Source organism: Rhinoderma darwinii, unplaced genomic scaffold (genome assembly GCF_050947455.1).
Source record: "Rhinoderma darwinii isolate aRhiDar2 unplaced genomic scaffold, aRhiDar2.hap1 Scaffold_935, whole genome shotgun sequence".
In the NCBI taxonomy this organism is placed as follows: Eukaryota; Metazoa; Chordata; class Amphibia; order Anura; family Rhinodermatidae; genus Rhinoderma; species Rhinoderma darwinii.
The window spans coordinates 25051-51335 of record NW_027464509.1 but is presented as its reverse complement, the minus strand read 5'-3'; the positions used below and the strand labels follow the sequence as shown (position 1 = coordinate 51335).

At 47.8% G+C, this 26285-nt stretch overlaps 18 non-coding genes across 18 annotated transcripts; all 18 read left to right on the top strand.

Moving 5' to 3' along the window:
- Nucleotides 1-639: 639 nt before the first annotated feature.
- Nucleotides 640-830, top strand: LOC142733160 (U2 spliceosomal RNA). The gene has a single exon (XR_012879969.1). It is a non-coding gene; the product is annotated as a U2 spliceosomal RNA (small nuclear RNA).
- Nucleotides 831-2126: 1296 nt separating this feature from the next.
- Nucleotides 2127-2317, top strand: LOC142733159 (U2 spliceosomal RNA). The gene has a single exon (XR_012879968.1). It is a non-coding gene; the product is annotated as a U2 spliceosomal RNA (small nuclear RNA).
- Nucleotides 2318-3601: 1284 nt separating this feature from the next.
- Nucleotides 3602-3792, top strand: LOC142733158 (U2 spliceosomal RNA). Its single transcript, XR_012879967.1, has one exon. It is a non-coding gene; the product is annotated as a U2 spliceosomal RNA (small nuclear RNA).
- A 1288-nt stretch (nt 3793-5080) lies between these two features.
- Nucleotides 5081-5271, top strand: LOC142733156 (U2 spliceosomal RNA). Its single transcript, XR_012879966.1, has one exon. It is a non-coding gene; the product is annotated as a U2 spliceosomal RNA (small nuclear RNA).
- Nucleotides 5272-6575: 1304 nt separating this feature from the next.
- On the top strand, nt 6576-6766 carry LOC142733155 (U2 spliceosomal RNA). Its single transcript, XR_012879965.1, has one exon. It is a non-coding gene; the product is annotated as a U2 spliceosomal RNA (small nuclear RNA).
- A 1284-nt stretch (nt 6767-8050) lies between these two features.
- On the top strand, nt 8051-8241 carry LOC142733153 (U2 spliceosomal RNA). The gene has a single exon (XR_012879963.1). It is a non-coding gene; the product is annotated as a U2 spliceosomal RNA (small nuclear RNA).
- Nucleotides 8242-9513: 1272 nt separating this feature from the next.
- Nucleotides 9514-9704, top strand: LOC142733152 (U2 spliceosomal RNA). Its single transcript, XR_012879962.1, has one exon. It is a non-coding gene; the product is annotated as a U2 spliceosomal RNA (small nuclear RNA).
- A 1288-nt stretch (nt 9705-10992) lies between these two features.
- On the top strand, nt 10993-11183 carry LOC142733151 (U2 spliceosomal RNA). The gene has a single exon (XR_012879961.1). It is a non-coding gene; the product is annotated as a U2 spliceosomal RNA (small nuclear RNA).
- Nucleotides 11184-12467: 1284 nt separating this feature from the next.
- Nucleotides 12468-12658, top strand: LOC142733150 (U2 spliceosomal RNA). The gene has a single exon (XR_012879960.1). It is a non-coding gene; the product is annotated as a U2 spliceosomal RNA (small nuclear RNA).
- Nucleotides 12659-13950: 1292 nt separating this feature from the next.
- On the top strand, nt 13951-14136 carry LOC142733133 (U2 spliceosomal RNA). Its single transcript, XR_012879945.1, has one exon. It is a non-coding gene; the product is annotated as a U2 spliceosomal RNA (small nuclear RNA).
- A 1277-nt stretch (nt 14137-15413) lies between these two features.
- On the top strand, nt 15414-15604 carry LOC142733149 (U2 spliceosomal RNA). The gene has a single exon (XR_012879959.1). It is a non-coding gene; the product is annotated as a U2 spliceosomal RNA (small nuclear RNA).
- Nucleotides 15605-16904: 1300 nt separating this feature from the next.
- LOC142733131 (U2 spliceosomal RNA) lies at nt 16905-17095 on the top strand. The gene has a single exon (XR_012879943.1). It is a non-coding gene; the product is annotated as a U2 spliceosomal RNA (small nuclear RNA).
- A 1264-nt stretch (nt 17096-18359) lies between these two features.
- LOC142733148 (U2 spliceosomal RNA) lies at nt 18360-18550 on the top strand. The gene has a single exon (XR_012879958.1). It is a non-coding gene; the product is annotated as a U2 spliceosomal RNA (small nuclear RNA).
- Nucleotides 18551-19846: 1296 nt separating this feature from the next.
- On the top strand, nt 19847-20037 carry LOC142733147 (U2 spliceosomal RNA). Its single transcript, XR_012879957.1, has one exon. It is a non-coding gene; the product is annotated as a U2 spliceosomal RNA (small nuclear RNA).
- Nucleotides 20038-21353: 1316 nt separating this feature from the next.
- On the top strand, nt 21354-21544 carry LOC142733130 (U2 spliceosomal RNA). Its single transcript, XR_012879942.1, has one exon. It is a non-coding gene; the product is annotated as a U2 spliceosomal RNA (small nuclear RNA).
- A 1292-nt stretch (nt 21545-22836) lies between these two features.
- Nucleotides 22837-23027, top strand: LOC142733129 (U2 spliceosomal RNA). The gene has a single exon (XR_012879941.1). It is a non-coding gene; the product is annotated as a U2 spliceosomal RNA (small nuclear RNA).
- Nucleotides 23028-24315: 1288 nt separating this feature from the next.
- LOC142733145 (U2 spliceosomal RNA) lies at nt 24316-24506 on the top strand. Its single transcript, XR_012879956.1, has one exon. It is a non-coding gene; the product is annotated as a U2 spliceosomal RNA (small nuclear RNA).
- A 1288-nt stretch (nt 24507-25794) lies between these two features.
- LOC142733144 (U2 spliceosomal RNA) lies at nt 25795-25985 on the top strand. Its single transcript, XR_012879955.1, has one exon. It is a non-coding gene; the product is annotated as a U2 spliceosomal RNA (small nuclear RNA).
- The last annotated feature ends 300 nt before the right edge of the window (nt 25986-26285 follow it).

The window sequence follows — 26285 nt, the reverse complement described above, 5'->3', positions numbered from 1 at the left end:
TGCCTATTTTCCATTTTGCAGTCCCTTGTCTCCCTCTTGTGGCCTCCTGGAGGCAACTAGCTGTGCAAAAAAAAGACAGCCTGGCGGCCGGCTGTTGCAGTGTTGCCCTCTCAGGCAACACTGAGTGACTGACTGAGCCTCACCGTCTTATATAAAGTTCAGACGGAACTTTGCACGTGTCATAGTGGAGCCCTCAGGATTCCAGAGCCAGCTTTCTGACATCATAATGGGGCCTCAGAGATAAAAGCCTGGGCCCAGGCAGTGTTGGTCAGTGCTGCTCAGCAGGCAGCACTGGACTGGACTGGATTACAGCTGATACAAGGTGTGAAGGAACAAGGGGTGGCTGTGGGCATGCGCTTGCTGCCGCTGCCAGTGTTTATCTGCATGGCAGCAGGGCATTTGGGCGTTGCCAGGAAGGCGTTTTTATGTAGATTCCTCCTCTTTCAGCACTGCATTGTGGTGCAAGCAAAAGAAGCAAATCCTGTCTGGCTTCCTCTCCGGCCTTTATTCACCTCCCGTGTAGCTGTGAGTGTGTGAGCCTGCAGGGCCCCATGGAATTGCCTAGAAGTAGGCTGAATCGCTGCAAGGGCTGAACAGCAGTATCGGGCAGGCTCGGGCAACGCGCGGCCCGTTCGGGTTATCGCTTCTCGGCCTTTTGGCTAAGATCAAGTGTAGTATCTGTTCTTATCAGTTTAATATCTGATACGTCCCCTATCTGGGGACCATATATTAAATGGATTTTTAGAACAGGGAGATGGAAATAGAGCTTGCTCTGTCCACTCCACGCATTGACCTGGTATTGCAGTATTTCCAGGACCGGTGCACCCTTTCCTTATGTGTTGACTAAAAGCAGATTCCAAAAGTGTTTTTTGTCTTTGCTATTGTTTCTGTCTTTCTGAAGGGATCTCCCCTTTTAATCCCATTATTTCAACACCTGTTGGACAATGCATGAGTGATAATGAGCTCATTGATTAAATGCAATTAATGAATAGATTGCCACCTCTTGTTGTGTGTCGTCTGTGTTTCTGTGTTTCCGGCATTTCACATTGGAACACCTCATTCACCTTCCTTGTCTTCTCTCCGCCCTCCCTTTTAGGTAAGTTAAAGAGCTGTACCTGAGCCAGCCACTGATTGATTGATTGATTGATTGATTGATTGATTGATTGATTGATTGATTGATTGATTGATGCAGCACAACAGTCAAATAGTGGAGTGGAGTAGGGGAACAGCAAACAGCCAATAAAGCAGCCCGCCCGCTCGCCTGCCCGCCACAATGGACCTACCTGTGTACACTAGATGGATGTGATGGAATGTACTGTCGTCCCTACATTTCAAGAAGAAGTAAGAATTGCAGTTGCAACAAAGCCTTGCTTGCCTACAAAGAGAGCAGCAATTTGTATTTGTTACTATGTTACCTAGAAGAATAACAAACTGTGCAAGGATGGAGGTTGTAGGAGCAAGGAGAAGTTGTCTGTAAAGTTGGTGGATGCCTATTTTCCATTTTGCAGTCCCTTGTCTCCCTCTTGTGGCCTCCTGGAGGCAACTAGCTGTGCAAAAAAAAGACAGCCTGGCGGCCGGCTGTTGCAGTGTTGCCCTCTCAGGCAACACTGAGTGACTGACTGAGCCTCACCGTCTTATATAAAGTTCAGACGGAACTTTGCACGTGTCATAGTGGAGCCCTCAGGATTCCAGAGCCAGCTTTCTGACATCATAATGGGGCCTCAGAGATAAAAGCCTGGGCCCAGGCAGTGTTGGTCAGTGCTGCTCAGCAGGCAGCACTGGACTGGACTGGATTACAGCTGATACAAGGTGTGAAGGAACAAGGGGTGGCTGTGGGCATGCACTTGCTGCCGCTGCCAGTGTTTATCTGCATGGCAGCAGGGCATTTGGGCGTTGCCAGGAAGGCGTTTTTATGTAGATTCCTCCTCTTTCAGCACTGCATTGTGGTGCAAGCAAAAGAAGCAAATCCTGTCTGGCTTCCTCTCCGGCCTTTATTCACCTCCCGTGTAGCTGTGAGTGTGTGAGCCTGCAGGGCCCCATGGAATTGCCTAGAAGTAGGCTGAATCGCTGCAAGGGCTGAACAGCAGTATCGGGCAGGCTCGGGCAACGCGCGGCCCGTTCGGGTTATCGCTTCTCGGCCTTTTGGCTAAGATCAAGTGTAGTATCTGTTCTTATCAGTTTAATATCTGATACGTCCCCTATCTGGGGACCATATATTAAATGGATTTTTAGAACAGGGAGATGGAAATAGAGCTTGCTCTGTCCACTCCACGCATTGACCTGGTATTGCAGTATTTCCAGGACCGGTGCACCCTTTCCTTATGTGTTGACTAAAAGCAGATTCCAAAAGTGTTTTTTGTCTTTGCTATTGTTTCTGTCTTTCTGAAGGGATCTCCCCTTTTAATCCCATTATTTCAACACCTGTTGGACAATGCATGAGTGATAATGAGCTCATTGATTAAATGCAATTAATGAATAGATTGCCACCTCTTGTTGTGTGTCGTCTGTGTTTCTGTGTTTCCGGCATTTCACATTGGAACACCTCATTCACCTTCCTTGTCTTCTCTCCGCCCTCCCTTTTAGGTAAGTTAAAGAGCTGCACCTGAGCCAGCCACTGATTGATTGATTGATTGATTGATTGATTGATTGATTGATTGATTGATGCAGCACAACAGTCAAATAGTGGAGTGGAGTAGGGGAACAGCAAACAGCCAATAAAGCAGCCCGCCCGCTCGCCTGCCCGCCACAATGGACCTACCTGTGTACACTAGATGGATGTGATGGAATGTACTGTCGTCCCTACATTTCAAGAAGAAGTAAGAATTGCAGTTGCAACAAAGCCTTGCTTGCCTACAAAGAGAGCAGCAATTTGGATTTGTTACTATGTTACCTAGAAGAATAACAAACTGTGCAAGGATGGGGGTTGTAGGAGCAAGGAGAAGTTGTCTGTAAAGTTGGTGGATGCCTATTTTCCATTTTGCAGTCCCTTGTCTCCCTCTTGTGGCCTCCTGGAGGCAACTAGCTGTGCAAAAAAAAGACAGCCTGGCGGCCGGCTGTTGCAGTGTTGCCCTCTCAGGCAACACTGAGTGACTGACTGAGCCTCACCGTCTTATATAAAGTTCAGACGGAACTTTGCACGTGTCATAGTGGAGCCCTCAGGATTCCAGAGCCAGCTTTCTGACATCATAATGGGGCCTCAGAGATAAAAGCCTGGGCCCAGGCAGTGTTGGTCAGTGCTGCTCAGCAGGCAGCACTGGACTGGACTGGATTACAGCTGATACAAGGTGTGAAGGAACAAGGGGTGGCTGTGGGCATGCACTTGCTGCCGCTGCCAGTGTTTATCTGCATGGCAGCAGGGCATTTGGGCGTTGCCAGGAAGGCGTTTTTATGTAGATTCCTCCTCTTTCAGCACTGCATTGTGGTGCAAGCAAAAGAAGCAAATCCTGTCTGGCTTCCTCTCCAGCCTTTATTCACCTCCCGTGTAGCTGTGAGTGTGTGAGCCTGCAGGGCCCCATGGAATTGCCTAGAAGTAGGCTGAATCGCTGCAAGGGCTGAACAGCAGTATCGGGCAGGCTCGGGCAACGCGCGGCCCGTTCGGGTTATCGCTTCTCGGCCTTTTGGCTAAGATCAAGTGTAGTATCTGTTCTTATCAGTTTAATATCTGATACGTCCCCTATCTGGGGACCATATATTAAATGGATTTTTAGAACAGGGAGATGGAAATAGAGCTTGCTCTGTCCACTCCACGCATTGACCTGGTATTGCAGTATTTCCAGGACCGGTGCACCCTTTCCTTATGTGTTGACTAAAAGCAGATTCCAAAAGTGTTTTTTGTCTTTGCTATTGTTTCTGTCTTTCTGAAGGGATCTCCCCTTTTAATCCCATTATTTCAACACCTGTTGGACAATGCATGAGTGATAATGAGCTCATTGATTAAATGCAATTAATGAATAGATTGCCACCTCTTGTTGTGTGTCGTCTGTGTTTCTGTGTTTCCGGCATTTCACATTGGAACACCTCATTCACCTTCCTTCTCTTCTCTCCGCCCTCCCTTTTAGGTAAGTTAAAGAGCTGCACCTGAGCCAGCCACTGATTGATTGATTGATTGATTGATTGATTGATTGATTGATTGATTGATTGATGCAGCACAACAGTCAAATAGTGGAGTGGAGTAGGGGAACAGCAAACAGCCAATAAAGCAGCCTGCCCGCTCGCCTGCCCGCCACAATGGACCTACCTGTGTACACTAGATGGATGTGATGGAATGTACTGTCGTCCCTACATTTCAAGAAGAAGTAAGAATTGCAGTTGCAACAAAGCCTTGCTTGCCTACAAAGAGAGCAGCAATTTGGATTTGTTACTATGTTACCTAGAAGAATAACAAACTGTGCAAGGATGGAGGTTGTAGGAGCAAGGAGAAGTTGTCTGTAAAGTTGGTGGATGCCTATTTTCCATTTTGCAGTCCCTTGTCTCCCTCTTGTGGCCTCCTGGAGGCAACTAGCTGTGCAAAAAAAAGACAGCCTGGCGGCCGGCTGTTGCAGTGTTGCCCTCTCAGGCAACACTGAGTGACTGACTGAGCCTCACCGTCTTATATAAAGTTCAGACGGAACTTTGCACGTGTCATAGTGGAGCCCTCAGGATTCCAGAGCCAGCTTTCTGACATCATAATGGGGCCTCAGAGATAAAAGCCTGGGTCCAGGCAGTGTTGGTCAGTGCTGCTCAGCAGGCAGCACTGGACTGGACTGGATTACAGCTGATACAAGGTGTGAAGGAACAAGGGGTGGCTGTGGGCATGCACTTGCTGCCGCTGCCAGTGTTTATCTGCATGGCAGCAGGGCATTTGGGCGTTGCCAGGAAGGCGTTTTTATGTAGATTCCTCCTCTTTCAGCACTGCATTGTGGTGCAAGCAAAAGAAGCAAATCCTGTCTGGCTTCCTCTCCGGCCTTTATTCACCTCCCGTGTAGCTGTGAGTGTGTGAGCCTGCAGGGCCCCATGGAATTGCCTAGAAGTAGGCTGAATCGCTGCAAGGGCTGAACAGCAGTATCGGGCAGGCTCGGGCAACGCGCGGCCCGTTCGGGTTATCGCTTCTCGGCCTTTTGGCTAAGATCAAGTGTAGTATCTGTTCTTATCAGTTTAATATCTGATACGTCCCCTATCTGGGGACCATATATTAAATGGATTTTTAGAACAGGGAGATGGAAATAGAGCTTGCTCTGTCCACTCCACGCATTGACCTGGTATTGCAGTATTTCCAGGACCGGTGCACCCTTTCCTTATGTGTTGACTAAAAGCAGATTCCAAAAGTGTTTTTTGTCTTTGCTATTGTTTCTGTCTTTCTGAAGGGATCTCCCCTTTTAATCCCATTATTTCAACACCTGTTGGACAATGCATGAGTGATAATGAGCTCATTGATTAAATGCAATTAATGAATAGATTGCCACCTCTTGTTGTGTGTCGTCTGTGTTTCTGTGTTTCCGGCATTTCACATTGGAACACCTCATTCACCTTCCTTGTCTTCTCTCCGCCCTCCCTTTTAGGTAAGTTAAAGAGCTGCACCTGAGCCAGCCACTGATTGATTGATTGATTGATTGATTGATTGATTGATTGATTGATTGATTGATTGATTGATTGATTGATGCAGCACAACAGTCAAATAGTGGAGTGGAGTAGGGGAACAGCAAACAGCCAATAAAGCAGCCCGCCCGCTCGCCTGCCCGCCACAATGGACCTACCTGTGTACACTAGATGGATGTGATGGAATGTACTGTCGTCCCTACATTTCAAGAAGAAGTAAGAATTGCAGTTGCAACAAAGCCTTGCTTGCCTACAAAGAGAGCAGCAATTTGGATTTGTTACTATGTTACCTAGAAGAATAACAAACTGTGCAAGGATGGAGGTTGTAGGAGCAAGGAGAAGTTGTCTGTAAAGTTGGTGGATGCCTATTTTCCATTTTGCAGTCCCTTGTCTCCCTCTTGTGGCCTCCTGGAGGCAACTAGCTGTGCAAAAAAAAGACAGCCTGGCGGCCGGCTGTTGCAGTGTTGCCCTCTCAGGCAACACTGAGTGACTGACTGAGCCTCACCGTCTTATATAAAGTTCAGACGGAACTTTGCACGTGTCATAGTGGAGCCCTCAGGATTCCAGAGCCAGCTTTCTGACATCATAATGGGGCCTCAGAGATAAAAGCCTGGGCCCAGGCAGTGTTGGTCAGTGCTGCTCAGCAGGCAGCACTGGACTGGACTGGATTACAGCTGATACAAGGTGTGAAGGAACAAGGGGTGGCTGTGGGCATGCACTTGCTGCCGCTGCCAGTGTTTATCTGCATGGCAGCAGGGCATTTGGGCGTTGCCAGGAAGGCGTTTTTATGTAGATTCCTCCTCTTTCAGCACTGCATTGTGGTGCAAGCAAAAGAAGCAAATCCTGTCTGGCTTCCTCTCCGGCCTTTATTCACCTCCCGTGTAGCTGTGAGTGTGTGAGCCTGCAGGGCCCCATGGAATTGCCTAGAAGTAGGCTGAATCGCTGCAAGGGCTGAACAGCAGTATCGGGCAGGCTCGGGCAACGCGCGGCCCGTTCGGGTTATCGCTTCTCGGCCTTTTGGCTAAGATCAAGTGTAGTATCTGTTCTTATCAGTTTAATATCTGATACGTCCCCTATCTGGGGACCATATATTAAATGGATTTTTAGAACAGGGAGATGGAAATAGAGCTTGCTCTGTCCACTCCACGCATTGACCTGGTATTGCAGTATTTCCAGGACCGGTGCACCCTTTCCTTATGTGTTGACTAAAAGCAGATTCCAAAAGTGTTTTTTGTCTTTGCTATTGTTTCTGTCTTTCTGAAGGGATCTCCCCTTTTAATCCCATTATTTCAACACCTGTTGGACAATGCATGAGTGATAATGAGCTCATTGATTAAATGCAATTAATGAATAGATTGCCACCTCTTGTTGTGTGTCGTCTGTGTTTCTGTGTTTCCGGCATTTCACATTGGAACACCTCATTCACCTTCCTTGTCTTCTCTCCGCCCTCCCTTTTAGGTAAGTTAAAGAGCTGCACCTGAGCCAGCCACTGATTGATTGATTGATTGATTGATTGATTGATTGATTGATTGATTGATGCAGCACAACAGTCAAATAGTGGAGTGGAGTAGGGGAACAGCAAACAGCCAATAAAGCAGCCCGCCCGCTCGCCTGCCCGCCACAATGGACCTACCTGTGTACACTAGATGGATGTGATGGAATGTACTGTCGTCCCTACATTTCAAGAAGAAGTAAGAATTGCAGTTGCAACAAAGCCTTGCTTGCCTACAAAGAGAGCAGCAATTTGGATTTGTTACTATGTTACCTAGAAGAATAACAAACTGTGCAAGGATGGAGGTTGTAGGAGCAAGGAGAAGTTGTCTGTAAAGTTGGTGGATGCCTATTTTCCATTTTGCAGTCCCTTGTCTCCCTCTTGTGGCCTCCTGGAGGCAACTAGCTGTGCAAAAAAAAGACAGCCTGGCGGCCGGCTGTTGCAGTGTTGCCCTCTCAGGCAACACTGAGTGACTGACTGAGCCTCACCGTCTTATATAAAGTTCAGACGGAACTTTGCACGTGTCATAGTGGAGCCCTCAGGATTCCAGAGCCAGCTTTCTGACATCATAATGGGGCCTCAGAGATAAAAGCCTGGGCCCAGGCAGTGTTGGTCAGTGCTGCTCAGCAGGCAGCACTGGACTGGACTGGATTACAGCTGATACAAGGTGTGAAGGAACAAGGGGTGGCTGTGGGCATGCACTTGCTGCCGCTGCCAGTGTTTATCTGCATGGCAGCAGGGCATTTGGGCGTTGCCAGGAAGGCGTTTTTATGTAGATTCCTCCTCTTTCAGCACTGCATTGTGGTGCAAGCAAAAGAAGCAAATCCTGTCTGGCTTCCTCTCCGGCCTTTATTCACCTCCCGTGTAGCTGTGAGTGTGTGAGCCTGCAGGGCCCCATGGAATTGCCTAGAAGTAGGCTGAATCGCTGCAAGGGCTGAACAGCAGTATCGGGCAGGCTCGGGCAACGCGCGGCCCGTTCGGGTTATCGCTTCTCGGCCTTTTGGCTAAGATCAAGTGTAGTATCTGTTCTTATCAGTTTAATATCTGATACGTCCCCTATCTGGGGACCATATATTAAATGGATTTTTAGAACAGGGAGATGGAAATAGAGCTTGCTCTGTCCACTCCACGCATTGACCTGGTATTGCAGTATTTCCAGGACCGGTGCACCCTTTCCTTATGTGTTGACTAAAAGCAGATTCCAAAAGTGTTTTTTGTCTTTGCTATTGTTTCTGTCTTTCTGAAGGGATCTCCCCTTTTAATCCCATTATTTCAACACCTGTTGGACAATGCATGAGTGATAATGAGCTCATTGATTAAATGCAATTAATGAATAGATTGCCACCTCTTGTTGTGTGTCGTCTGTGTTTCTGTGTTTCCGGCATTTCACATTGGAACACCTCATTCACCTTCCTTGTCTTCTCTCCGCCCTCCCTTTTAGGTAAGTTAAAGAGCTGCACCTGAGCCAGCCACTGATTGATTGATTGATTGATTGATTGATTGATTGATGCAGCACAACAGTCAAATAGTGGAGTGGAGTAGGGGAACAGCAAACAGCCAATAAAGCAGCCCGCCCGCTCGCCTGCCCGCCACAATGGACCTACCTGTGTACACTAGATGGATGTGATGGAATGTACTGTCGTCCCTACATTTCAAGAAGAAGTAAGAATTGCAGTTGCAACAAAGCCTTGCTTGCCTACAAAGAGAGCAGCAATTTGGATTTGTTACTATGTTACCTAGAAGAATAACAAACTGTGCAAGGATGGAGGTTGTAGGAGCAAGGAGAAGTTGTCTGTAAAGTTGGTGGATGCCTATTTTCCATTTTGCAGTCCCTTGTCTCCCTCTTGTGGCCTCCTGGAGGCAACTAGCTGTGCAAAAAAAAGACAGCCTGGCGGCCGGCTGTTGCAGTGTTGCCCTCTCAGGCAACACTGAGTGACTGACTGAGCCTCACCGTCTTATATAAAGTTCAGACGGAACTTTGCACGTGTCATAGTGGAGCCCTCAGGATTCCAGAGCCAGCTTTCTGACATCATAATGGGGCCTCAGAGATAAAAGCCTGGGCCCAGGCAGTGTTGGTCAGTGCTGCTCAGCAGGCAGCACTGGACTGGACTGGATTACAGCTGATACAAGGTGTGAAGGAACAAGGGGTGGCTGTGGGCATGCACTTGCTGCCGCTGCCAGTGTTTATCTGCATGGCAGCAGGGCATTTGGGCGTTGCCAGGAAGGCGTTTTTATGTAGATTCCTCCTCTTTCAGCACTGCATTGTGGTGCAAGCAAAAGAAGCAAATCCTGTCTGGCTTCCTCTCCGGCCTTTATTCACCTCCCGTGTAGCTGTGAGTGTGTGAGCCTGCAGGGCCCCATGGAATTGCCTAGAAGTAGGCTGAATCGCTGCAAGGGCTGAACAGCAGTATCGGGCAGGCTCGGGCAACGCGCGGCCCGTTCGGGTTATCGCTTCTCGGCCTTTTGGCTAAGATCAAGTGTAGTATCTGTTCTTATCAGTTTAATATCTGATACGTCCCCTATCTGGGGACCATATATTAAATGGATTTTTAGAACAGGGAGATGGAAATAGAGCTTGCTCTGTCCACTCCACGCATTGACCTGGTATTGCAGTATTTCCAGGACCGGTGCACCCTTTCCTTATGTGTTGACTAAAAGCAGATTCCAAAAGTGTTTTTTGTCTTTGCTATTGTTTCTGTCTTTCTGAAGGGATCTCCCCTTTTAATCCCATTATTTCAACACCTGTTGGACAATGCATGAGTGATAATGAGCTCATTGATTAAATGCAATTAATGAATAGATTGCCACCTCTTGTTGTGTGTCGTCTGTGTTTCTGTGTTTCCGGCATTTCACATTGGAACACCTCATTCACCTTCCTTGTCTTCTCTCCGCCCTCCCTTTTAGGTAAGTTAAAGAGCTGCACCTGAGCCAGCCACTGATTGATTGATTGATTGATTGATTGATTGATTGATTGATTGATTGATTGATGCAGCACAACAGTCAAATAGTGGAGTGGAGTAGGGGAACAGCAAACAGCCAATAAAGCAGCCCGCCCGCTCGCCTGCCCGCCACAATGGACCTACCTGTGTACACTAGATGGATGTGACGGAATGTACTGTCGTCCCTACATTTCAAGAAGAAGTAAGAATTGCAGTTGCAACAAAGCCTTGCTTGCCTACAAAGAGAGCAGCAATTTGGATTTGTTACTATGTTACCTAGAAGAATAACAAACTGTGCAAGGATGGAGGTTGTAGGAGCAAGGAGAAGTTGTCTGTAAAGTTGGTGGATGCCTATTTTCCATTTTGCAGTCCCTTGTCTCCCTCTTGTGGCCTCCTGGAGGCAACTAGCTGTGCAAAAAAAAGACAGCCTGGCGGCCGGCTGTTGCAGTGTTGCCCTCTCAGGCAACACTGAGTGACTGACTGAGCCTCACCGTCTTATATAAAGTTCAGACGGAACTTTGCACGTGTCATAGTGGAGCCCTCAGGATTCCAGAGCCAGCTTTCTGACATCATAATGGGGCCTCAGAGATAAAAGCCTGGGCCCAGGCAGTGTTGGTCAGTGCTGCTCAGCAGGCAGCACTGGACTGGACTGGATTACAGCTGATACAAGGTGTGAAGGAACAAGGGGTGGCTGTGGGCATGCACTTGCTGCCGCTGCCAGTGTTTATCTGCATGGCAGCAGGGCATTTGGGCGTTGCCAGGAAGGCGTTTTTATGTAGATTCCTCCTCTTTCAGCACTGCATTGTGGTGCAAGCAAAAGAAGCAAATCCTGTCTGGCTTCCTCTCCGGCCTTTATTCACCTCCCGTGTAGCTGTGAGTGTGTGAGCCTGCAGGGCCCCATGGAATTGCCTAGAAGTAGGCTGAATCGCTGCAAGGGCTGAACAGCAGTATCGGGCAGGCTCGGGCAACGCGCGGCCCGTTCGGGTTATCGCTTCTCGGCCTTTTGGCTAAGATCAAGTGTAGTATCTGTTCTTATCAGTTTAATATCTGATACGTCCCCTATCTGGGGACCATATATTAAATGGATTTTTAGAACAGGGAGATGGAAATAGAGCTTGCTCTGTCCACTCCACGCATTGACCTGGTATTGCAGTATTTCCAGGACCGGTGCACCCTTTCCTTATGTGTTGACTAAAAGCAGATTCCAAAAGTGTTTTTTGTCTTTGCTATTGTTTCTGTCTTTCTGAAGGGATCTCCCCTTTTAATCCCATTATTTCAACACCTGTTGGACAATGCATGAGTGATAATGAGCTCATTGATTAAATGCAATTAATGAATAGATTGCCACCTCTTGTTGTGTGTCGTCTGTGTTTCTGTGTTTCCGGCATTTCACATTGGAACACCTCATTCACCTTCCTTGTCTTCTCTCCGCCCTCCCTTTTAGGTAAGTTAAAGAGCTGCACCTGAGCCAGCCACTGATTGATTGATTGATTGATTGATTGATTGATTGATTGATTGATTGATGCAGCACAACAGTCAAATAGTGGAGTGGAGTAGGGGAACAGCAAACAGCCAATAAAGCAGCCCGCCCGCTCGCCTGCCCGCCACAATGGACCTACCTGTGTACACTAGATGGATGTGATGGAATGTACTGTCGTCCCTACATTTCAAGAAGAAGTAAGAATTGCAGTTGCAACAAAGCCTTGCTTGCCTACAAAGAGAGCAGCAATTTGGATTTGTTACTATGTTACCTAGAAGAATAACAAACTGTGCAAGGATGGAGGTTGTAGGAGCAAGGAGAAGTTGTCTGTAAAGTTGGTGGATGCCTATTTTCCATTTTGCAGTCCCTTGTCTCCCTCTTGTGGCCTCCTGGAGGCAACTAGCTGTGCAAAAAAAAGACAGCCTGGCGGCCGGCTGTTGCAGTGTTGCCCTCTCAGGCAACACTGAGTGACTGACTGAGCCTCACCGTCTTATATAAAGTTCAGACGGAACTTTGCACGTGTCATAGTGGAGCCCTCAGGATTCCAGAGCCAGCTTTCTGACATCATAATGGGGCCTCAGAGATAAAAGCCTGGGCCCAGGCAGTGTTGGTCAGTGCTGCTCAGCAGGCAGCACTGGACTGGACTGGATTACAGCTGATACAAGGTGTGAAGGAACAAGGGGTGGCTGTGGGCATGCACTTGCTGCCGCTGCCAGTGTTTATCTGCATGGCAGCAGGGCATTTGGGCGTTGCCAGGAAGGCGTTTTTATGTAGATTCCTCCTCTTTCAGCACTGCATTGTGGTGCAAGCAAAAGAAGCAAATCCTGTCTGGCTTCCTCTCCGGCCTTTATTCACCTCCCGTGTAGCTGTGAGTGTGTGAGCCTGCAGGGCCCCATGGAATTGCCTAGAAGTAGGCTGAATCGCTGCAAGGGCTGAACAGCAGTATCGGGCAGGCTCGGGCAACGCGCGGCCCGTTCGGGTTATCGCTTCTCGGCCTTTTGGCTAAGATCAAGTGTAGTATCTGTTCTTATCAGTTTAATATCTGATACGTCCCCTATCTGGGGACCATATATTAAATGGATTTTTAGAACAGGGAGATGGAAATAGAGCTTGCTCTGTCCACTCCACGCATTGACCTGGTATTGCAGTATTTCCAGGACCGGTGCACCCTTTCCTTATGTGTTGACTAAAAGCAGATTCCAAAAGTGTTTTTTGTCTTTGCTATTGTTTCTGTCTTTCTGAAGGGATCTCCCCTTTTAATCCCATTATTTCAACACCTGTTGGACAATGCATGAGTGATAATGAGCTCATTGATTAAATGCAATTAATGAATAGATTGCCACCTCTTGTTGTGTGTCGTCTGTGTTTCTGTGTTTCCGGCATTTCACATTGGAACACCTCATTCACCTTCCTTGTCTTCTCTCCGCCCTCCCTTTTAGGTAAGTTAAAGAGCTGCACCTGAGCCAGCCACTGATTGATTGATTGATTGATTGATTGATTGATTGATTGATTGATTGATTGATTGATGCAGCACAACAGTCAAATAGTGGAGTGGAGTAGGGGAACAGCAAACAGCCAATAAAGCAGCCCGCCCGCTCGCCTGCCCGCCACAATGGACCTACCTGTGTACACTAGATGGATGTGATGGAATGTACTGTCGTCCCTACATTTCAAGAAGAAGTAAGAATTGCAGTTGCAACAAAGCCTTGCTTGCCTACAAAGAGAGCAGCAATTTGGATTTGTTACTATGTTACCTAGAAGAATAACAAACTGTGCAAGGATGGAGGTTGTAGGAGCAAGGAGAAGTTGTCTGTAAAGTTGGTGGATGCCTATTTTCCATTTTGCAGTCCCTTGTCTCCCTCTTGTGGCCTCCTGGAGGCAACTAGCTGTGCAAAAAAAAGACAGCCTGGCGGCCGGCTGTTGCAGTGTTGCCCTCTCAGGCAACACTGAGTGACTGACTGAGCCTCACCGTCTTATATAAAGTTCAGACGGAACTTTGCACGTGTCATAGTGGAGCCCTCAGGATTCCAGAGCCAGCTTTCTGACATCATAATGGGGCCTCAGAGATAAAAGCCTGGGCCCAGGCAGTGTTGGTCAGTGCTGCTCAGCAGGCAGCACTGGACTGGACTGGATTACAGCTGATACAAGGTGTGAAGGAACAAGGGGTGGCTGTGGGCATGCACTTGCTGCCGCTGCCAGTGTTTATCTGCATGGCAGCAGGGCATTTGGGCGTTGCCAGGAAGGTGTTTTTATGTAGATTCCTCCTCTTTCAGCACTGCATTGTGGTGCAAGCAAAAGAAGCAAATCCTGTCTGGCTTCCTCTCCGGCCTTTATTCACCTCCCGTGTAGCTGTGAGTGTGTGAGCCTGCAGGGCCCCATGGAATTGCCTAGAAGTAGGCTGAATCGCTGCAAGGGCTGAACAGCAGTATCGGGCAGGCTCGGGCAACGCGCGGCCCGTTCGGGTTATCGCTTCTCGGCCTTTTGGCTAAGATCAAGTGTAGTATCTGTTCTTATCAGTTTAATATCTGATACGTCCCCTATCTGGGGACCATATATTAAATGGATTTTTAGAACAGGGAGATGGAAATAGAGCTTGCTCTGTCCACTCCACGCATTGACCTGGCAGTATTTCCAGGACCGGTGCACCCTTTCCTTATGTGTTGACTAAAAGCAGATTCCAAAAGTGTTTTTTGTCTTTGCTATTGTTTCTGTCTTTCTGAAGGGATCTCCCCTTTTAATCCCATTATTTCAACACCTGTTGGACAATGCATGAGTGATAATGAGCTCATTGATTAAATGCAATTAATGAATAGATTGCCACCTCTTGTTGTGTGTCGTCTGTGTTTCTGTGTTTCCGGCATTTCACATTGGAACACCTCATTCACCTTCCTTGTCTTCTCTCCGCCCTCCCTTTTAGGTAAGTTAAAGAGCTGCACCTGAGCCAGCCACTTGATTGATTGATTGATTGATTGATTGATTGATTGATTGATGCAGCACAACAGTCAAATAGTGGAGTGGAGTAGGGGAACAGCAAACAGCCAATAAAGCAGCCCGCCCGCTCGCCTGCCCGCCACAATGGACCTACCTGTGTACACTAGATGGATGTGATGGAATGTACTGTCGTCCCTACATTTCAAGAAGAAGTAAGAATTGCAGTTGCAACAAAGCCTTGCTTGCCTACAAAGAGAGCAGCAATTTGGATTTGTTACTATGTTACCTAGAAGAATAACAAACTGTGCAAGGATGGAGGTTGTAGGAGCAAGGAGAAGTTGTCTGTAAAGTTGGTGGATGCCTATTTTCCATTTTGCAGTCCCTTGTCTCCCTCTTGTGGCCTCCTGGAGGCAACTAGCTGTGCAAAAAAAAGACAGCCTGGCGGCCGGCTGTTGCAGTGTTGCCCTCTCAGGCAACACTGAGTGACTGACTGAGCCTCACCGTCTTATATAAAGTTCAGACGGAACTTTGCACGTGTCATAGTGGAGCCCTCAGGATTCCAGAGCCAGCTTTCTGACATCATAATGGGGCCTCAGAGATAAAAGCCTGGGCCCAGGCAGTGTTGGTCAGTGCTGCTCAGCAGGCAGCACTGGACTGGACTGGATTACAGCTGATACAAGGTGTGAAGGAACAAGGGGTGGCTGTGGGCATGCACTTGCTGCCGCTGCCAGTGTTTATCTGCATGGCAGCAGGGCATTTGGGCGTTGCCAGGAAGGCGTTTTTATGTAGATTCCTCCTCTTTCAGCACTGCATTGTGGTGCAAGCAAAAGAAGCAAATCCTGTCTGGCTTCCTCTCCGGCCTTTATTCACCTCCCGTGTAGCTGTGAGTGTGTGAGCCTGCAGGGCCCCATGGAATTGCCTAGAAGTAGGCTGAATCGCTGCAAGGGCTGAACAGCAGTATCGGGCAGGCTCGGGCAACGCGCGGCCCGTTCGGGTTATCGCTTCTCGGCCTTTTGGCTAAGATCAAGTGTAGTATCTGTTCTTATCAGTTTAATATCTGATACGTCCCCTATCTGGGGACCATATATTAAATGGATTTTTAGAACAGGGAGATGGAAATAGAGCTTGCTCTGTCCACTCCACGCATTGACCTGGTATTGCAGTATTTCCAGGACCGGTGCACCCTTTCCTTATGTGTTGACTAAAAGCAGATTCCAAAAGTGTTTTTTGTCTTTGCTATTGTTTCTGTCTTTCTGAAGGGATCTCCCCTTTTAATCCCATTATTTCAACACCTGTTGGACAATGCATGAGTGATAATGAGCTCATTGATTAAATGCAATTAATGAATAGATTGCCACCTCTTGTTGTGTGTCGTCTGTGTTTCTGTGTTTCCGGCATTTCACATTGGAACACCTCATTCACCTTCCTTGTCTTCTCTCCGCCCTCCCTTTTAGGTAAGTTAAAGAGCTGCACCTGAGCCAGCCACTGATTGATTGATTGATTGATTGATTGATTGATTGATTGATTGATTGATTGATTGATTGATTGATGCAGCACAACAGTCAAATAGTGGAGTGGAGTAGGGGAACAGCAAACAGCCAATAAAGCAGCCCGCCCGCTCGCCTGCCCGCCACAATGGACCTACCTGTGTACACTAGATGGATGTGATGGAATGTACTGTCGTCCCTACATTTCAAGAAGAAGTAAGAATTGCAGTTGCAACAAAGCCTTGCTTGCCTACAAAGAGAGCAGCAATTTGGATTTGTTACTATGTTACCTAGAAGAATAACAAACTGTGCAAGGATGGAGGTTGTAGGAGCAAGGAGAAGTTGTCTGTAAAGTTGGTGGATGCCTATTTTCCATTTTGCAGTCCCTTGTCTCCCTCTTGTGGCCTCCTGGAGGCAACTAGCTGTGCAAAAAAAAGACAGCCTGGCGGCCGGCTGTTGCAGTGTTGCCCTCTCAGGCAACACTGAGTGACTGACTGAGCCTCACCGTCTTATATAAAGTTCAGACGGAACTTTGCACGTGTCATAGTGGAGCCCTCAGGATTCCAGAGCCAGCTTTCTGACATCATAATGGGGCCTCAGAGATAAAAGCCTGGGCCCAGGCAGTGTTGGTCAGTGCTGCTCAGCAGGCAGCACTGGACTGGACTGGATTACAGCTGATACAAGGTGTGAAGGAACAAGGGGTGGCTGTGGGCATGCACTTGCTGCCGCTGCCAGTGTTTATCTGCATGGCAGCAGGGCATTTGGGCGTTGCCAGGAAGGCATTTTTATGTAGATTCCTCCTCTTTCAGCACTGCATTGTGGTGCAAGCAAAAGAAGCAAATCCTGTCTGGCTTCCTCTCCGGCCTTTATTCACCTCCCGTGTAGCTGTGAGTGTGTGAGCCTGCAGGGCCCCATGGAATTGCCTAGAAGTAGGCTGAATCGCTGCAAGGGCTGAACAGCAGTATCGGGCAGGCTCGGGCAACGCGCGGCCCGTTCGGGTTATCGCTTCTCGGCCTTTTGGCTAAGATCAAGTGTAGTATCTGTTCTTATCAGTTTAATATCTGATACGTCCCCTATCTGGGGACCATATATTAAATGGATTTTTAGAACAGGGAGATGGAAATAGAGCTTGCTCTGTCCACTCCACGTATTGACCTGGTATTGCAGTATTTCCAGGACCGGTGCACCCTTTCCTTATGTGTTGACTAAAAGCAGATTCCAAAAGTGTTTTTTGTCTTTGCTATTGTTTCTGTCTTTCTGAAGGGATCTCCCTTTTTAATCCCATTATTTCAACACCTGTTGGACAATGCATGAGTGATAATGAGCTCATTGATTAAATGCAATTAATGAATAGATTGCCACCTCTTGTTGTGTGTCGTCTGTGTTTCTGTGTTTCCGGCATTTCACATTGGAACACCTCATTCACCTTCCTTGTCTTCTCTCCGCCCTCCCTTTTAGGTAAGTTAAAGAGCTGCACCTGAGCCAGCCACTGATTGATTGATTGATTGATTGATTGATTGATTGATTGATTGATTGATTGATTGATGCAGCACAACAGTCAAATAGTGGAGTGGAGTAGGGGAACAGCAAACAGCCAATAAAGCAGCCCGCCCGCTCGCCTGCCCGCCACAATGGACCTACCTGTGTACACTAGATGGATGTGATGGAATGTACTGTCGTCCCTACATTTCAAGAAGAAGTAAGAATTGCAGTTGCAACAAAGCCTTGCTTGCCTACAAAGAGAGCAGCAATTTGGATTTGTTACTATGTTACCTAGAAGAATAACAAACTGTGCAAGGATGGAGGTTGTAGGAGCAAGGAGAAGTTGTCTGTAAAGTTGGTGGATGCCTATTTTCCATTTTGCAGTCCCTTGTCTCCCTCTTGTGGCCTCCTGGAGGCAACTAGCTGTGCAAAAAAAAGACAGCCTGGCGGCCGGCTGTTGCAGTGTTGCCCTCTCAGGCAACACTGAGTGACTGACTGAGCCTCACCGTCTTATATAAAGTTCAGACGGAACTTTGCACGTGTCAGCTTTCTGACATCATAATGGGGCCTCAGAGATAAAAGCCTGGGCCCAGGCAGTGTTGGTCAGTGCTGCTCAGCAGGCAGCACTGGACTGGACTGGATTACAGCTGATACAAGGTGTGAAGGAACAAGGGGTGGCTGTGGGCATGCACTTGCTGCCGCTGCCAGTGTTTATCTGCATGGCAGCAGGGCATTTGGGCGTTGCCAGGAAGGCGTTTTTATGTAGATTCCTCCTCTTTCAGCACTGCATTGTGGTGCAAGCAAAAGAAGCAAATCCTGTCTGGCTTCCTCTCCGGCCTTTATTCACCTCCCGTGTAGCTGTGAGTGTGTGAGCCTGCAGGGCCCCATGGAATTGCCTAGAAGTAGGCTGAATCGCTGCAAGGGCTGAACAGCAGTATCGGGCAGGCTCGGGCAACGCGCGGCCCGTTCGGGTTATCGCTTCTCGGCCTTTTGGCTAAGATCAAGTGTAGTATCTGTTCTTATCAGTTTAATATCTGATACGTCCCCTATCTGGGGACCATATATTAAATGGATTTTTAGAACAGGGAGATGGAAATAGAGCTTGCTCTGTCCACTCCACGCATTGACCTGGTATTGCAGTATTTCCAGGACCGGTGCACCCTTTCCTTATGTGTTGACTAAAAGCAGATTCCAAAAGTGTTTTTTGTCTTTGCTATTGTTTCTGTCTTTCTGAAGGGATCTCCCCTTTTAATCCCATTATTTCAACACCTGTTGGACAATGCATGAGTGATAATGAGCTCATTGATTAAATGCAATTAATGAATAGATTGCCACCTCTTGTTGTGTGTCGTCTGTGTTTCTGTGTTTCCGGCATTTCACATTGGAACACCTCATTCACCTTCCTTGTCTTCTCTCCGCCCTCCCTTTTAGGTAAGTTAAAGAGCTGCACCTGAGCCAGCCACTGATTGATTGATTGATTGATTGATTGATTGATTGATTGATTGATTGATTGATTGATTGATGCAGCACAACAGTCAAATAGTGGAGTGGAGTAGGGGAACAGCAAACAGCCAATAAAGCAGCCCGCCCGCTCGCCTGCCCGCCACAATGGACCTACCTGTGTACACTAGATGGATGTGATGGAATGTACTGTCGTCCCTACATTTCAAGAAGAAGTAAGAATTGCAGTTGCAACAAAGCCTTGCTTGCCTACAAAGAGAGCAGCAATTTGGATTTGTTACTATGTTACCTAGAAGAATAACAAACTGTGCAAGGATGGAGGTTGTAGGAGCAAGGAGAAGTTGTCTGTAAAGTTGGTGGATGCCTATTTTCCATTTTGCAGTCCCTTGTCTCCCTCTTGTGGCCTCCTGGAGGCAACTAGCTGTGCAAAAAAAAGACAGCCTGGCGGCCGGCTGTTGCAGTGTTGCCCTCTCAGGCAACACTGAGTGACTGACTGAGCCTCACCGTCTTATATAAAGTTCAGACGGAACTTTGCACGTGTCATAGTGGAGCCCTCAGGATTCCAGAGCCAGCTTTCTGACATCATAATGGGGCCTCAGAGATAAAAGCCTGGGCCCAGGCAGTGTTGGTCAGTGCTGCTCAGCAGGCAGCACTGGACTGGACTGGATTACAGCTGATACAAGGTGTGAAGGAACAAGGGGTGGCTGTGGGCATGCACTTGCTGCCGCTGCCAGTGTTTATCTGCATGGCAGCAGGGCATTTGGGCGTTGCCAGGAAGGCGTTTTTATGTAGATTCCTCCTCTTTCAGCACTGCATTGTGGTGCAAGCAAAAGAAGCAAATCCTGTCTGGCTTCCTCTCCGGCCTTTATTCACCTCCCGTGTAGCTGTGAGTGTGTGAGCCTGCAGGGCCCCATGGAATTGCCTAGAAGTAGGCTGAATCGCTGCAAGGGCTGAACAGCAGTATCGGGCAGGCTCGGGCAACGCGCGGCCCGTTCGGGTTATCGCTTCTCGGCCTTTTGGCTAAGATCAAGTGTAGTATCTGTTCTTATCAGTTTAATATCTGATACGTCCCCTATCTGGGGACCATATATTAAATGGATTTTTAGAACAGGGAGATGGAAATAGAGCTTGCTCTGTCCACTCCACGCATTGACCTGGTATTGCAGTATTTCCAGGACCGGTGCACCCTTTCCTTATGTGTTGACTAAAAGCAGATTCCAAAAGTGTTTTTTGTCTTTGCTATTGTTTCTGTCTTTCTGAAGGGATCTCCCCTTTTAATCCCATTATTTCAACACCTGTTGGACAATGCATGAGTGATAATGAGCTCATTGATTAAATGCAATTAATGAATAGATTGCCACCTCTTGTTGTGTGTCGTCTGTGTTTCTGTGTTTCCGGCATTTCACATTGGAACACCTCATTCACCTTCCTTGTCTTCTCTCTGCCCTCCCTTTTAGGTAAGTTAAAGAGCTGCACCTGAGCCAGCCACTGATTGATTGATTGATTGATTGATTGATTGATTGATTGATTGATTGATTGATTGATTGATTGATTGATTGATTGATTGATGCAGCACAACAGTCAAATAGTGGAGTGGAGTAGGGGAACAGCAAACAGCCAATAAAGCAGCCCGCCCGCTCGCCTGCCCGCCACAATGGACCTACCTGTGTACACTAGATGGATGTGATGGAATGTACTGTCGTCCCTACATTTCAAGAAGAAGTAAGAATTGCAGTTGCAACAAAGCCTTGCTTGCCTACAAAGAGAGCAGCAATTTGGATTTGTTACTATGTTACCTAGAAGAATAACAAACTGTGCAAGGATGGAGGTTGTAGGAGCAAGGAGAAGTTGTCTGTAAAGTTGGTGGATGCCTATTTTCCATTTTGCAGTCCCTTGTCTCCCTCTTGTGGCCTCCTGGAGGCAACTAGCTGTGCAAAAAAAAGACAGCCTGGCGGCCGGCTGTTGCAGTGTTGCCCTCTCAGGCAACACTGAGTGACTGACTGAGCCTCACCGTCTTATATAAAGTTCAGACGGAACTTTGCACGTGTCATAGTGGAGCCCTCAGGATTCCAGAGCCAGCTTTCTGACATCATAATGGGGCCTCAGAGATAAAAGCCTGGGCCCAGGCAGTGTTGGTCAGTGCTGCTCAGCAGGCAGCACTGGACTGGACTGGATTACAGCTGATACAAGGTGTGAAGGAACAAGGGGTGGCTGTGGGCATGCACTTGCGGCCGCTGCCAGTGTTTATCTGCATGGCAGCAGGGCATTTGGGCGTTGCCAGGAAGGCGTTTTTATGTAGATTCCTCCTCTTTCAGCACTGCATTGTGGTGCAAGCAAAAGAAGCAAATCCTGTCTGGCTTCCTCTCCGGCCTTTATTCACCTCCCGTGTAGCTGTGAGTGTGTGAGCCTGCAGGGCCCCATGGAATTGCCTAGAAGTAGGCTGAATCGCTGCAAGGGCTGAACAGCAGTATCGGGCAGGCTCGGGCAACGCGCGGCCCGTTCGGGTTATCGCTTCTCGGCCTTTTGGCTAAGATCAAGTGTAGTATCTGTTCTTATCAGTTTAATATCTGATACGTCCCCTATCTGGGGACCATATATTAAATGGATTTTTAGAACAGGGAGATGGAAATAGAGCTTGCTCTGTCCACTCCACGTATTGACCTGGTATTGCAGTATTTCCAGGACCGGTGCACCCTTTCCTTATGTGTTGACTAAAAGCAGATTCCAAAAGTGTTTTTTGTCTTTGCTATTGTTTCTGTCTTTCTGAAGGGATCTCCCTTTTTAATCCCATTATTTCAACACCTGTTGGACAATGCATGAGTGATAATGAGCTCATTGATTAAATGCAATTAATGAATAGATTGCCACCTCTTGTTGTGTGTCGTCTGTGTTTCTGTGTTTCCGGCATTTCACATTGGAACACCTCATTCACCTTCCTTGTCTTCTCTCCGCCCTCCCTTTTAGGTAAGTTAAAGAGCTGCACCTGAGCCAGCCACTGATTGATTGATTGATTGATTGATTGATTGATTGATTGATTGATTGATTGATTGATGCAGCACAACAGTCAAATAGTGGAGTGGAGTAGGGGAACAGCAAACAGCCAATAAAGCAGCCCGCCCGCTCGCCTGCCCGCCACAATGGACCTACCTGTGTACACTAGATGGATGTGATGGAATGTACTGTCGTCCCTACATTTCAAGAAGAAGTAAGAATTGCAGTTGCAACAAAGCCTTGCTTGCCTACAAAGAGAGCAGCAATTTGGATTTGTTACTATGTTACCTAGAAGAATAACAAACTGTGCAAGGATGGAGGTTGTAGGAGCAAGGAGAAGTTGTCTGTAAAGTTGGTGGATGCCTATTTTCCATTTTGCAGTCCCTTGTCTCCCTCTTGTGGCCTCCTGGAGGCAACTAGCTGTGCAAAAAAAAGACAGCCTGGCGGCCGGCTGTTGCAGTGTTGCCCTCTCAGGCAACACTGAGTGACTGACTGAGCCTCACCGTCTTATATAAAGTTCAGACGGAACTTTGCACGTGTCATAGTGGAGCCCTCAGGATTCCAGAGCCAGCTTTCTGACATCATAATGGGGCCTCAGAGATAAAAGCCTGGGCCCAGGCAGTGTTGGTCAGTGCTGCTCAGCAGGCAGCACTGGACTGGACTGGATTACAGCTGATACAAGGTGTGAAGGAACAAGGGGTGGCTGTGGGCATGCACTTGCTGCCGCTGCCAGTGTTTATCTGCATGGCAGCAGGGCATTTGGGCGTTGCCAGGAAGGCGTTTTTATGTAGATTCCTCCTCTTTCAGCACTGCATTGTGGTGCAAGCAAAAGAAGCAAATCCTGTCTGGCTTCCTCTCCGGCCTTTATTCACCTCCCGTGTAGCTGTGAGTGTGTGAGCCTGCAGGGCCCCATGGAATTGCCTAGAAGTAGGCTGAATCGCTGCAAGGGCTGAACAGCAGTATCGGGCAGGCTCGGGCAACGCGCGGCCCGTTCGGGTTATCGCTTCTCGGCCTTTTGGCTAAGATCAAGTGTAGTATCTGTTCTTATCAGTTTAATATCTGATACGTCCCCTATCTGGGGACCATATATTAAATGGATTTTTAGAACAGGGAGATGGAAATAGAGCTTGCTCTGTCCACTCCACGTATTGACCTGGTATTGCAGTATTTCCAGGACCGGTGCACCCTTTCCTTATGTGTTGACTAAAAGCAGATTCCAAAAGTGTTTTTTGTCTTTGCTATTGTTTCTGTCTTTCTGAAGGGATCTCCCTTTTTAATCCCATTATTTCAACACCTGTTGGACAATGCATGAGTGATAATGAGCTCATTGATTAAATGCAATTAATGAATAGATTGCCACCTCTTGTTGTGTGTCGTCTGTGTTTCTGTGTTTCCGGCATTTCACATTGGAACACCTCATTCACCTTCCTTGTCTTCTCTCCGCCCTCCCTTTTAGGTAAGTTAAAGAGCTGCACCTGAGCCAGCCACTGATTGATTGATTGATTGATTGATTGATTGATTGATTGATTGATTGATTGATGCAGCACAACAGTCAAATAGTGGAGTGGAGTAGGGGAACAGCAAACAGCCAATAAAGCAGCCCGCCCGCTCGCCTGCCCGCCACAATGGACCTACCTGTGTACACTAGATGGATGTGATGGAATGTACTGTCGTCCCTACATTTCAAGAAGAAGTAAGAATTGCAGTTGCAACAAAGCCTTGCTTGCCTACAAAGAGAGCAGCAATTTGGATTTGTTACTATGTTACCTAGAAGAATAACAAACTGTGCAAGGATGGAGGTTGTAGGAGCAAGGAGAAGTTGTCTGTAAAGTTGGTGGATGCCTATTTTCCATTTTGCAGTCCCTTGTCTCCCTCTTGTGGCCTCCTGGAGGCAACTAGCTGTGCAAAAAAAAGACAGCCTGGCGGCCGGCTGTTGCAGTGTTGCCCTCTCAGGCAACACTGAGTGACTGACTGAGCCTCACCGTCTTATATAAAGTTCAGACGGAACTTTGCACGTGTCATAGTGGAGCCCTCAGGATTCCAGAGCCAGCTTTCTGACATCATAATGGGGCCTCAGAGATAAAAGCCTGGGCCCAGGCAGTGTTGGTCAGTGCTGCTCAGCAGGCAGCACTGGACTGGACTGGATTACAGCTGATACAAGGTGTGAAGGAACAAGGGGTGGCTGTGGGCATGCACTTGCTGCCGCTGCCAGTGTTTATCTGCATGGCAGCAGGGCATTTGGGCGTTGCCAGGAAGGCGTTTTTATGTAGATTCCTCCTCTTTCAGCACTGCATTGTGGTGCAAGCAAAAGAAGCAAATCCTGTCTGGCTTCCTCTCCGGCCTTTATTCACCTCCCGTGTAGCTGTGAGTGTGTGAGCCTGCAGGGCCCCATGGAATTGCCTAGAAGTAGGCTGAATCGCTGCAAGGGCTGAACAGCAGTATCGGGCAGGCTCGGGCAACGCGCGGCCCGTTCGGGTTATCGCTTCTCGGCCTTTTGGCTAAGATCAAGTGTAGTATCTGTTCTTATCAGTTTAATATCTGATACGTCCCCTATCTGGGGACCATATATTAAATGGATTTTTAGAACAGGGAGATGGAAATAGAGCTTGCTCTGTCCACTCCACGCATTGACCTGGTATTGCAGTATTTCCAGGACCGGTGCACCCTTTCCTTATGTGTTGACTAAAAGCAGATTCCAAAAGTGTTTTTTGTCTTTGCTATTGTTTCTGTCTTTCTGAAGGGATCTCCCCTTTTAATCCCATTATTTCAACACCTGTTGGACAATGCATGAGTGATAATGAGCTCATTGATTAAATGCAATTAATGAATAGATTGCCACCTCTTGTTGTGTGTCGTCTGTGTTTCTGTGTTTCCGGCATTTCACATTGGAACACCTCATTCACCTTCCTTGTCTTCTCTCCGCCCTCCCTTTTAGGTAAGTTAAAGAGCTGCACCTGAGCCAGCCACTGATTGATTGATTGATTGATTGATTGATTGATTGATTGATTGATTGATTGATGCAGCACAACAGTCAAATAGTGGAGTGGAGTAGGGGAACAGCAAACAGCCAATAAAGCAGCCCGCCCGCTCGCCTGCCCGCCACAATGGACCTACCTGTGTACACTAGATGGATGTGATGGAATGTACTGTCGTCCCTACATTTCAAGAAGAAGTAAGAATTGCAGTTGCAACAAAGCCTTGCTTGCCTACAAAGAGAGCAGCAATTTGGATTTGTTACTATGTTACCTAGAAGAATAACAAACTGTGCAAGGATGGAGGTTGTAGGAGCAAGGAGAAGTTGTCTGTAAAGTTGGTGGATGCCTATTTTCCATTTTGCAGTCCCTTGTCTCCCTCTTGTGGCCTCCTGGAGGCAACTAGCTGTGCAAAAAAAAGACAGCCTGGCGGCCGGCTGTTGCAGTGTTGCCCTCTCAGGCAACACTGAGTGACTGACTGAGCCTCACCGTCTTATATAAAGTTCAGACGGAACTTTGCACGTGTCATAGTGGAGCCCTCAGGATTCCAGAGCCAGCTTTCTGACATCATAATGGGGCCTCAGAGATAAAAGCCTGGGCCCAGGCAGTGTTGGTCAGTGCTGCTCAGCAGGCAGCACTGGACTGGACTGGATTACAGCTGATACAAGGTGTGAAGGAACAAGGGGTGGCTGTGGGCATGCACTTGCTGCCGCTGCCAGTGTTTATCTGCATGGCAGCAGGGCATTTGGGCGTTGCCAGGAAGGCGTTTTTATGTAGATTCCTCCTCTTTCAGCACTGCATTGTGGTGCAAGCAAAAGAAGCAAATCCTGTCTGGCTTCCTCTCCGGCCTTTATTCACCTCCCGTGTAGCTGTGAGTGTGTGAGCCTGCAGGGCCCCATGGAATTGCCTAGAAGTAGGCTGAATCGCTGCAAGGGCTGAACAGCAGTATCGGGCAGGCTCGGGCAACGCGCGGCCCGTTCGGGTTATCGCTTCTCGGCCTTTTGGCTAAGATCAAGTGTAGTATCTGTTCTTATCAGTTTAATATCTGATACGTCCCCTATCTGGGGACCATATATTAAATGGATTTTTAGAACAGGGAGATGGAAATAGAGCTTGCTCTGTCCACTCCACGCATTGACCTGGTATTGCAGTATTTCCAGGACCGGTGCACCCTTTCCTTATGTGTTGACTAAAAGCAGATTCCAAAAGTGTTTTTTGTCTTTGCTATTGTTTCTGTCTTTCTGAAGGGATCTCCCCTTTTAATCCCATTATTTCAACACCTGTTGGACAATGCATGAGTGATAATGAGCTCATTGATTAAATGCAATTAATGAATAGATTGCCACCTCTTGTTGTGTGTCGTCTGTGTTTCTGTGTTTCCGGCATTTCACATTGGAACACCTCATTCACCTTCCTTGTCTTCTCTCCGCCCTCCCTTTTAGGTAAGTTAAAGAGCTGCACCTGAGCCAGCCACTG